Consider the following 11,779-nt stretch of genomic DNA (forward strand, 5'->3'; position numbering starts at 1 on the left):
GGTTTTTGTGTGGGAAAAAGAAAAGTTCTGTTGTAACAGGTAAGTTAAAATAGTAAGTTAAAATTTACATGTTTCGAATTGGCATTATATGGAGCACTGCATGGAGCAGCCATAACGTAAATACGCTATTCTGTGGAATATGGGCAACAAGAAGAAAGCAAGTCGTGTTTTTGGAAAAGGTCTTGGTAGGCACCGAAATCGAAAACGCCAGAATCGAGGTAGACCAAAATATGGTGTTAAGAAATGCAATAAGTCTAGTTTGAAATTGACAATTCAAAAGCTACAAAAGGTGTGTGGAAATTCCCTTCATAATGTACAAGAAAAAACATTGTATACTGTATTCCCCAGTAGCCAATACGACTTAAAGATTAAATTACGCAAAGTGTCGAACACATCACCAAAAGGGTACCGAATAGTGAATCTTGACTGTCTACAACAGCATGTTTTAGAAATAACAACACATGTTAGCACATGTCCATGCGCAATAAAAATTAGCAGGAAATGAAGGAAAGCCACCCATAAGACTGGAAAATGTAGTTGATAAATATGGTTTGGCAAGTGTATTGATGGCGCAATGTCAGGGCTGCATGAACAAATTCAAAATGGAAACAAGCCCAAAGATTCCAGAGTCGAAACGGTATGACATTAATGTGCGCGCAGTTTGGGGTAGTATGGTCACAGGGAATGGGCCAGCCCACCTTAATGAGTTTATGAGAACCCTTAATGCCCCCGGATTGTCCCAGCCTTCTTTCACCAGCATTGAAACTCAAATAGGTGAATGGTGGCTTTCAATACTTCAGAAAAAAATGCTGATAGCTGGCCAAGAGGAAAGAAAGCTGGCCATCAACCGTAACGACTTCCATCAAGAAGTGCCAGCTATTACAGTAATAACAGATGGGGGGTGGTCCAAAAGGACCCACAAGCACTCGTATAATGCAGCTGGTGGGGTAGCCATTATAATTGGGAGAGAAACTCAAAAACTCCTTCACATAGGAGTCAGAAACAAATATTGCTACATTTGCAATTCCGGCAGCAACAGACAGCATACATGTTTCAAGAACTGGGAGCAGGATAGCCAGTCTATGGAGAGTGACATCATCATAGAGGGATTCAAAGAGGCAGAAACCAAACATGGTGTACGGTACATGCGACTGATTGGTGATGGAGATTCTTCGGTTATTGCTAGAATTAAAGAGGAGGTTCCTGTTTGGGGAAGGTATGTCACAAAAGAGGAATGTGCTAACCATGTGTGTAAGTGCTATCGCAGCAAACTTGAGAAGTTGGTGAGTGACAACCCCCTCTACAAAGGAAAGCACCATCTAACAAAAGCTACAAGGGTTCGGTTGGTAAGCGCTGTCCGTTGTGCGATCAGGGTCCGCTCTAAGGAATTTTCACAACATAACACGAACAGGTCAGATGCCGTTCAAAAATTGAAAAGTGACATTCTGAATTCTGTTCATCATGTTTTTGGGCACCATGCTAATTGCTCTGATTTCTGTCATGCTCATCTACAGTCTTCAGTGAATCGAGATGCGAGTCCTAACTTGGACACTACATTACCAGACAGTGATGGTACTATGACAGTGCTGGATCAACAGATAGATTTCTGGACCGAGGGGTGTTCACTTTCAAACCCGGACGAGTCAAGATTTGGCACAACTATATCGTACAGCAATGTTGAACAGCACATTATTAAAGACGTTAGTTCTTTCCTTGTACAGATTTCCGACAAAGCTGACAGATTGATCAACAATAGTACAACCAACCTTGCTGAGTGCTGGATGTCAATGAGGGCCAAACTTGATGGTGGCAAAGTGCATAATTTATGTAACCGTGGATCCTGGCATGCACGTTGTTATGGAGGAGCGCTTCGAATGAATTTGGGGCCTCAGTGGTCATGCGATGTATGGGAGAGTGCTACTGCGTCAGAGCCTGGGCATTTCTTTCGGAAGTTATATACACGTCGGGAGCAGACCCTACAAAATGCTAACAACTACAGAAATAAACCCCAAAGTAAAGAGTTGAGATGGAAAAAGAAGATGACTTCAATGAAAGCGAGTACTACCAGGAAAGCCAGAACAGCATATGGGCCTGAAGCTTTAGACATTTCTGAGGATGTGTCACCAGAAGACCTTCATCATATCAAGTCATCTTTTTTGGAAAAACACATCAACATTTCATCTATTAAATGTCAGCAAATTTCCCAATCCACCATTCACCAATCCCAGTCAGGTCTTTGGCATTCGGAAAGACAAAAAAGAATTACAGCTTCCAATTTCGGCCATATTGTGAAAAGAAATCCAACCCTCCCTGTCAAAAAGCTTGTTAAAACTCTACTTTATTCGACTTTCCGTGGAAGATACAACTATCGAAGAGTACAAGCTGAAAAAAGCAGAACAGCAGGAAAATGTCACCATTCAGAGAAGTGGAATTGTCATCCATGCAACGTACAAATATTTGGCAGGCAATCCCGATGGAATTGTAGTCTCGAATACTGGAGAATCTGGCCTTATCGAAATTAAAAATTTACTGCATTCCAAACCATTAAATCTTTGGCAGGCATCAGAGAAGTCCTCGTTCTGTCTAAAAAACTTAAATGGTCAACTTGTTTTGAAAGAAAACCATAACTACTTCTTCCAATGTCATGGTCTCATCAACATTTGCAACAAAAACTGGATCGACTTTGTTGTTCGTACGATGAATCCATACCAGCTTTTAATACAAAGGATATATAGGACAACATCATATGGGAAAACATGTTAGCCAAGCTTGAAGCATTTTACTTTAAAGCCCTTCTCCCAGAACTTGCATTACCCCGCGAAGGAAAATGTCCTGGCATACGAGAACCAGGTTTATGGGTAAGTGTGTAAGTGGTATAACCTAAAATGTATTTCTTTTGATTATGTTTGTATTTATCTTTCTCCTTAATTTTAAAAAGTACCAAGTAAGTTTGTATTTGCAAAGAATTATCATATGCATAAATTGAAATCTGCATCTACTAGTGACTGATAAGATGACAAGTGTTTTAAGACATCTATTATTTTTTTGATAATTACAGTATGTTTCACCTGTTGAGCAGAAGAAGACTGGTCCAACCAAGAGACGAAGGAGAAAAGCAAACTGTTCTCACTCATCGGAGCCAGATGCCACCTGCCAAGACCCAGCCACTGACCAACATAGGTACATATATGTACATTGTAGTATATATTTGTCACTAAATTTCTTACGAATAATTTCAGGGGCCTGTACCTTTTCAAATGGGGAAATTTTACATTGTATTGTTATTGAAATATCTATATATTTTAGAGATTTTTTCTTTATTTGGGAAAAGATAGCTAAAAACATTAATTTTTGTTAAGAGGTGAATTGTGTTGTTTACAATTATGGTAATCGAGTATGCTTGCCTCATGGACATTTCTTACCTTTGATTAAATGTATTATTTTGTATTAGTAATTTGCCATGCCTTTTGGTGCATTTGTTGCTTATTACTGGATTCTTTTTCAAAAGGGGAGAAGCCAGCTGTTCCCAATTACCACGTTCTGTAGACTTAGAGCCAGCCAGTACTGTTCGACAACCAGCCCCTGCCCAGCACAGGTAGTATTATATATGTATCATGTATATACATTTGTATGTTTATCCACATATAATCTTCATCCATGATGAAATTACAATTTTAGATGTGTATGTATTTGAACCTTAATTTCACACCCAAATAATAACACAAATTTTTGTTCAGGAGTTTATATAGTTTGTTAATTTGTCAAAGTATAAAGCCTCTTAATTTAAAATATATATTTCTGTATCGGATTTCAGTAGCAGACAAAGGAGAGAATCCATCTCTTCAGATTCATCACAACCACATTCAGCCAGCACATGCGAACAACCAGCCCCTGCCCCGCACAGGTAGTATTTATGATGTACATGTATCTTGACACATGTGTAGTGTGTGTATAATTAAACATATTTATCTCTGATAACAATTATTATTTTAGATTTGTATGAATTTGGACATGAAATAAAGATGGAAGAGTACATTATAAGAGTGTAACACAAACCTAAATAATAAAACAGTTATTGTTCAGGAGTTCATTTACTTTGTACATTAGTATACAGTCCTTTTAGTGTATGATGTATTGGATTTCAGTAGCAGACAAAGGAGACAACCACACTCAGCCAGCACATGCGAACAACCAGTCCCTGCCCCGCACAGATAGATTTATATATATATATATATAATGTACATGACTACATGTATCTTGACATGTGTGTATGTGTGTGTATAATTAGATATATTTATCTCTGATAACAATTATTATTTTAAATTTGTATGAATTTGGACATTAATTCGAAATGGATTGAGTGCCTTATAAAGGTTACAAAACCCCAAATAATAACAAGGTTTTTGTTCAAATTATCATATACTTTATAAATTTGTTTTAATAGTTTCTCGATGCATGTTTATATTAATTTTCAGAAGCACTAGATACAGACCAACCAAATTCTTGGGTAGGCAAATTCTTCATGAGTGGGTAGTTGAGGAGGAGACTGACAGAAAGGAGTGGTTCAAAGGGACTGTTGTAAATGTCATTTCGGGAAAAGATGGATATCCTAATGCAGTATACGAAATTTTATATGAAGGAGATGTTAACTCCTATGAAATCAACCATCTGATTCCAGATTACACAGCTGGATGTGTACAGTTGTGTGACATTTAAAAGATACTGATCACTGGTAAATATTTATTGATTAGTGTATAGATATGAAGCCAAAAGGACACATTCATCATACTGATATGGAGGGTTTGTATCATTCTGCTTGGTTGATTGTATCTGTGAAATATGGTACCAAAAGTTAATGGCAAGTTATGCCCTACCACTATGGGACTCCATACTTTTCAAGGTGAAAGTAGTTCCTTGGGAAAATATGGCTGCAAATATTAATTAGCAGCTTATGCTTAACAAGTATGTTTTATTAAAATACATTGATATAACACCAATAAACACTAGCTTACCTTACATACACCATTTTTCTTTAATTTTATCCATAATTGCTAGCTTTAGGAACTTTGTCATTTGTGCTGGATTTTTTAGACAAAGGAGTACATTAATTTGATGATTATGGCTATACTCGAACGACAACAGAGTTATTATAAACATTTCTACATTCTATACATTTAGCTGAATAATTTGGTGTATAATAAGCTAATAATCATTGCTGAAATCTTTGAATATTGGTCTTTTCAATTTTCCATTGTTTCCCTTTAGTAAACCCTTAAGCAATTTGAATATGAACTCGATTCACTTTGGAAAAATCAGCCACAAAAGTATCTATACACTGAAAAAATTTCTAAGAGCTGACTATTATAGGATTATAAATCAAAGTGCCAAGGCCACTCATAGATGCTGTAAATGAAGGACTCAAACAAAGGAATAAAGAAATTGGTTTTTCATTTAAATATTGAATTTAGAATACTAAGTGTGCAGTGTTGAATTTTGGAGTTAAACAAAATATATTTACGGTATACCGTATTCATTTCATGATATTTAAAGTTGATTCAAGAACAATAAGTTGAATAAGTCATTTTCCTGAAATAATTTTTATATTTAAATTATATCTGAAATAACGATTTCAACACCAATAAAACCGGTCAGAATCTGAGTTTCATTTTCTTATAATTCTTTATTAATTACTAAAATTATCAATTTCATCGATGTCTCTTCAAAGGCAAAAAAAAAAAAAAATCATAAGTTAATATAGCCGTATCTTCATATCCACTTAACATTTAAGAAAATTTTCGGGAAAATATAACATTAGAAATATTACGATTTCCGCATATGTTTTGGTTTCCTTTTTAGAAAACTAACATGGGTTGCTTTGACGACTTTTGACTCATAAATCATGGCCAGAGACTTTTTCCAAATAAAAGGTACATTATTTCGTTACGTATAAAATATAATATATATTTTAAATCCACAAGAACGCTAGTCGGTAACATCATAAAAATTTCATGTAATGCATCGGACTTTAGCAAGTCTTCGTAAGACTAACAGTTAGTTACTGTATTTGTTGGCGACATATTATCGTGATTTTTGCGCTGCCGACTTTTGAATAATAATAAATAATGGCCAGATATTTTTGCCAAATAAAAGGTACATTATTTGGTTACTTATTACACTCAAATTTCTTTTGAATTTATAAGAACGATAACGTCAAGAGCCTCGGACTTTAGCAAGTCTTCGTAAGGCTACCGTACATTACACGCCAATATAAGTACATTTGTCACTCTTACTAGCTCGTATATATATAGATCTATATTATCATTATATTTTGTAAGTTTATGTTGATAAATTTTGTACCTTTTCTCTTTCAATATAACGCAGTTGTCGATAAACAAAAGGCACAACTAGCTCCCAGTGACAGAACAAGGGAGGAACCTCATAACTATTAACTTTTACTGCGCAATAATATCATCAGATAAAGTTCGTTAATGCAACCGAAACAAAAACCTCTATAACCGTAGCATGAATTACGTAAAATTGAAAAAAAACCAACATACACAATCCAAAATCGACCGAAAGTCTGCCGCGGAGGAAGACATCGAAGAAGGCGTTGTTCGTGATTTTTGGGAACATACATGACGCGTAGGTATACATAAATAATAGAGTCCCTACTGAACACTTAAAACAAACCGTCTATGGTGCATATGTATGTACAAATTCAATGTTTGTGTTTTTGAATACTGAAGTTCGATTTATTCATACTATCAAGTAATATGTAAAATGAGCAAAACAACATTAAATTTTCATCGCGGAGTGGTTTTATTACTTATATGTGCACAGGCTCTCCGAGCGTACCTAAGAATGCTGTTTCACAGCATCAAAAATCCTGTATGTTGTCAGAATAAATCTATGTATCTATGTATTTATGTATAAACTAATCACTGGTCCCACTCCCAGAGTAACCTTATTACTGATCCCACTCCCAGAGTAAACTTATCACTGGTCCCACTCCCAGAGTAACCTTATCACTGATCCCACTCCCAGAGTAACCTTATCACTGATCCCACTCCCAGAGTAACCTTATCACTGATCCCACTCCCAGAGTAACCTTATCACTGATCCCACTCCCAGAGTAAACTTATCACTGATCCCAGTCCCAGAGTAACCTTATCACACTGATCCACTCCAAGTAACACTGATCACCCAGAGTAAACTCTATCACTGATCCCACTCCCAGAGTAAACCTTATCACTGATCACACTCCCAGAGTAACCTTATCACTGATCCCACTCCCAGAGTAACCTTATCACTGATCCCACTCCCAGAGTAAACTTATCACTGATCCCACTCCCAGAGTAAACTTATCACTGATCCCACTCCCAGAGTAACCTTATCACTGATCCCACTCCCAGAGTAACCTTATCACTGATCCCACTCCCAGAGTAAACTTATCACTGATCCCACTCCCAGAGTAACCTTATCACTGATCCCACTCCCAGAGTAACCTTATCACTGATCCCACTCCCCAGAGTAAACTTATCACTGATCCCACTCCCAGAGTAACCTTATCACTGATCCCACTCCCAGAGTAAACTTATCACTGATCCCACTCCCAGAGTAACCTTATCACTGATCCCACTCCCAGAGTAACCTTATCACTGATCCCACTCCCAGAGTAAACTTATCACTGATCCCACTCCCAGAGTAAACTTATCACTGATCCCACTCCCAGAGTAACCTTATCACTGATCCCACTCCCAGAGTAAACTTATCACTGATCCCACTCCCAGAGTAACCTTATCACTGATCCCACTCCCAGAGTAACCTTATCACTGATCCCACTCCCAGAGTAACCTTATCACTGATCCCACTCCCAGAGTAACCTTATCACTGATCCCACTCCCAGAGTAACACTTATTATCACTGATCCCACTCCCAGAGTAAACTTATCACTGATCCCACTCCCAGAGTAACCTTATCACTGATCCCACTCCCAGAGTAAACTTATCACTGATCCCACTCCCAGAGTAAACTTATCACTGATCCCACTCCCAGAGTAAACTTATCACTGATCCCACTCCCAGAGTAAACTTATCACTGATCCCACTCCCAGAGTAAACTTTTCACTGATCCCACTCCCAGAGAAAACTTATCACTGATCCCACTCCCAGAGTAAACTTATCACTGATCCCACTCCCAGAGTAACCTTATCACTGATCCCACTCCCAGAGTAAACTTATCACTGATCCCACTCCCAGAGTAAACTTTTCACTCCCAGAGTAAACTTATCACTGATCCCACTCCCAGAGTAAACTTTTCACTGATCCCACTCCCAGAGTAAACTTATCACTGATCCCACTCCCAGAGTAAACTTATCACTGATCCCACTCCCAGAGTAACCTTATCACTGATCCCACTCCCAGAGTAAACTTATCACTGATCCCACTCCCAGAGTAAACTTATCACTGATCCCACTCCCAGAGTAAACTTATCACTGATCACACTCCCAGAGTAAACTTATCACTGATCCCACTCCCAGAGTAAACTTATCACTGATCCCACTCCCAGAGTAACCTTATCACTGATCCCACTCCCAGAGTAACCTTATCACTGATCCCACTCCCAGAGTAAACTTATCACTGATCACACTCCCAGAGTAACCTTATCACTGATCCCACTCCCAGAGTAAACTTATCACTGATCACTGATCCCACTCCCAGAGTAAACTTATCACTGATCCCACTCCCAGAGTAAACTTATCACTGATCCCACTCCCAGAGTAAACTTATCACTGATCCCACTCCCAGAGTAAACTTATCACTGATCCCACTCCCAGAGTAAACTTATCACTGATCCCACTCCCAGAGTAAACTTATCACTGATCCCACTCCCAGAGTAAACTTATCACTGATCCCACTCCCAGAGTAAACTTATCACTGATCCCACTCCCAGAGTAAACTTATCACTGATCCCACTCCCAGAGTAAACTTATCACTGATCCCACTCCCAGAGTAAACTTATCACTGATCCCACTCCCAGAGTAAACTTATCACTGATCCCACTCCCAGAGTAACCTTATCACTGATCCCACTCCCAGAGTCCCACTCCCAGAGTAAACTTACCACTGATCCCACTCCCAGAGTAAACTTATCACTGATCCCACTCCCAGAGTAACCTTATCACTGATCCCACTCCCAGAGTAACCTTATCACTGATCCCACTCCCAGAGTAAACTTTTCACTGATCCCACTCCCAGAGTAAACTTATCACTGATCCCACTCCCAGAGTAAACTTATCACTGATCCCACTCCCAGAGTAAACTTATCACTGATCCCACTCCCAGAGTAACCTTATCACTGATCCCACTCCCAGAGTAACCTTATCACTGATCCCACTCCCAGAGTAAACTTATCACTGATCCCACTCCCAGAGTAAACTTATCACTGATCCCACTCCCAGAGTAAACTTATCACTGATCCCACTCCCAGAGTAAACTTCACATCACTGATCCCACTCCCAGAGTAAACTTATCACTGATCCCACTCCCAGAGTAAACTTATCACTGATCCCACTCCCAGAGTAACCTTATCACTGATCCCACTCCCAGAGTAAACTTATCACTGATCCCACTCCCAGAGTAAACTTATCACTGATCCCACTCCCAGAGTAAACTTATCACTGATCCCACTCCCAGAGTAACCTTATCACTGATCCCACTCCCAGAGTAAACTTATCACTGATCCCACTCCCAGAGTAAACTTATCACTGATCCCACTCCCAGAGTAAACTTATCACTGATCCCACTCCCAGAGTAAACTTATCACTGATCCCACTCCCAGAGTAAACTTTTCACTGATCCCACTCCCAGAGTAAACTTATCACTGATCCCACTCCCAGAGTAAACTTATCACTGATCCCACTCCCAGAGTAAACTTATCACTGATCCCACTCCCAGAGTAAACTTATCACTGATCCCACTCCCAGAGTAAACTTTTCACTGATCCCACTCCCAGAGTAAACTTATCACTGATCCCACTCCCAGAGTAAACTTATCACTGATCCCACTCCCAGAGTAAACTTATCACTGATCCCACTCCCAGAGTAACCTTATCACTGATCCCACTCCCAGAGTAAACTTATCACTGATCCCACTCCCAGAGTAAACCTTATCACTGATCCCACTCCCAGAGTAAACTTATCACTGATCCCACTCCCAGAGTAACCTTATCACTGATCCCACTCCCAGAGTAACCTTATCACTGATCCCACTCCCAGAGTAAACTTATCACTGATCCCACTCCCAGAGTAAACTTATCACTGATCCCACTCCCAGAGTAAACTTATCACTGATCCCACTCCCAGAGTAAACCTATCACTGATCCCACTCCCAGAGTAAACTTATCACTGATCCCACTCCCAGAGTAACCTTATCACTGATCCCACTCCCAGAGTAAACTTATCACTGATCCCACTCCCAGAGTAAACTTATCACTGATCCCACTCCCAGAGTAAACTTATCACTGATCCCACTCCCAGAGTAACCTTATCACTGATCCCACTCCCAGAGTAAACTTATCACTGATCACACTCCCAGAGTAAACCTTATCACTGATCCCACTCCCAGAGTAACCTTATCACTGATCCCACTCCCAGAGTAAACTTATCACTGATCCCACTCCCAGAGTAAACCTTATCACTGATCCCACTCCCAGAGTAAACTTATCACTGATCCCACTCCCAGAGTAACCTTATCACTGATCCCACTCCCAGAGTAAACTTATCACTGATCCCACTCCCAGAGTAACCTTATCACTGATCCCACTCCCAGAGTAAACTTATCACTGATCCCACTCCCAGAGTAAACTTATCACTGATCCCAGAAACTTCACTGATCACCAGAGTAACCTTATCACTGATCCCACTCCCAGAGTAAACTTATCACTGATCCCACTCCCAGAGTAAACCTTATCACTGATCCCACTCCCAGAGTAAACTTTTCACTGATCCCACTCCAGAGTAAACTTATCACTGATCCCACTCCCAGAGTAACCTTATCACTGATCCCACTCCCAGAGTAACCTTATCACTGATCACACTCCCAGAGTAAACTTATCACTGATCCCACTCCCAGAGTAACCTTATCACTGATCCCACTCCCAGAGTAAACTTATCACTGATCCCACTCCCAGAGTAACCTTATCACTGATCCCACTCCCAGAGTAACCTTATCACTGATCCCACTCCCAGAGTAACCTTATCACTGATCCCACTCCCAGAGTAACCTTATCACTGATCCCACTCCCAGAGTAACCTTATCACTGATCCCACTCCCAGAGTAACCTTATCACTGATCCCACTCCCAGAGTAACCTTATCACTGATCCCACTCCCAGAGTAACCTTATCACTGATCCCACTCCCAGAGTAAACCTTATCACTGATCCCACTCCCAGAGTAAACTTATCACTGATCCCACTCCCAGAGTAACCTTATCACTGATCCCACTCCCAGAGTAAACTTATCACTGATCCCACTCCCAGAGTAACCTTATCACTGATCCCACTCCCAGAGTAAACTTATCACTGATCCCACTCCCAGAGTAACCTTATCACTGATCCCACTCCCAGAGTAAACTTTTCACTGATCCCACTCCCAGAGTAAACTTATCACTGATCCCACTCCCAGAGTAACCTTATCACTGATCCCACTCCCAGAGTAAACTTATCACTGATCCCACTCCCAGAGTAAACTTATCACTGATCACACTCCCAGAGTAAACTT

At 39.9% G+C, this 11,779-nt stretch overlaps 1 pseudogene; it reads left to right on the top strand.

Moving 5' to 3' along the window:
- Nucleotides 1–6,788, top strand: LOC138321971 (uncharacterized; annotated as a pseudogene).
- The last annotated feature ends 4,991 nt before the right edge of the window (nt 6,789–11,779 follow it).

Source organism: Argopecten irradians, chromosome 4 (assembly GCF_041381155.1).
Source record: "Argopecten irradians isolate NY chromosome 4, Ai_NY, whole genome shotgun sequence".
NCBI lineage: Eukaryota > Metazoa > Mollusca > Bivalvia > Pectinida > Pectinidae > Argopecten > Argopecten irradians.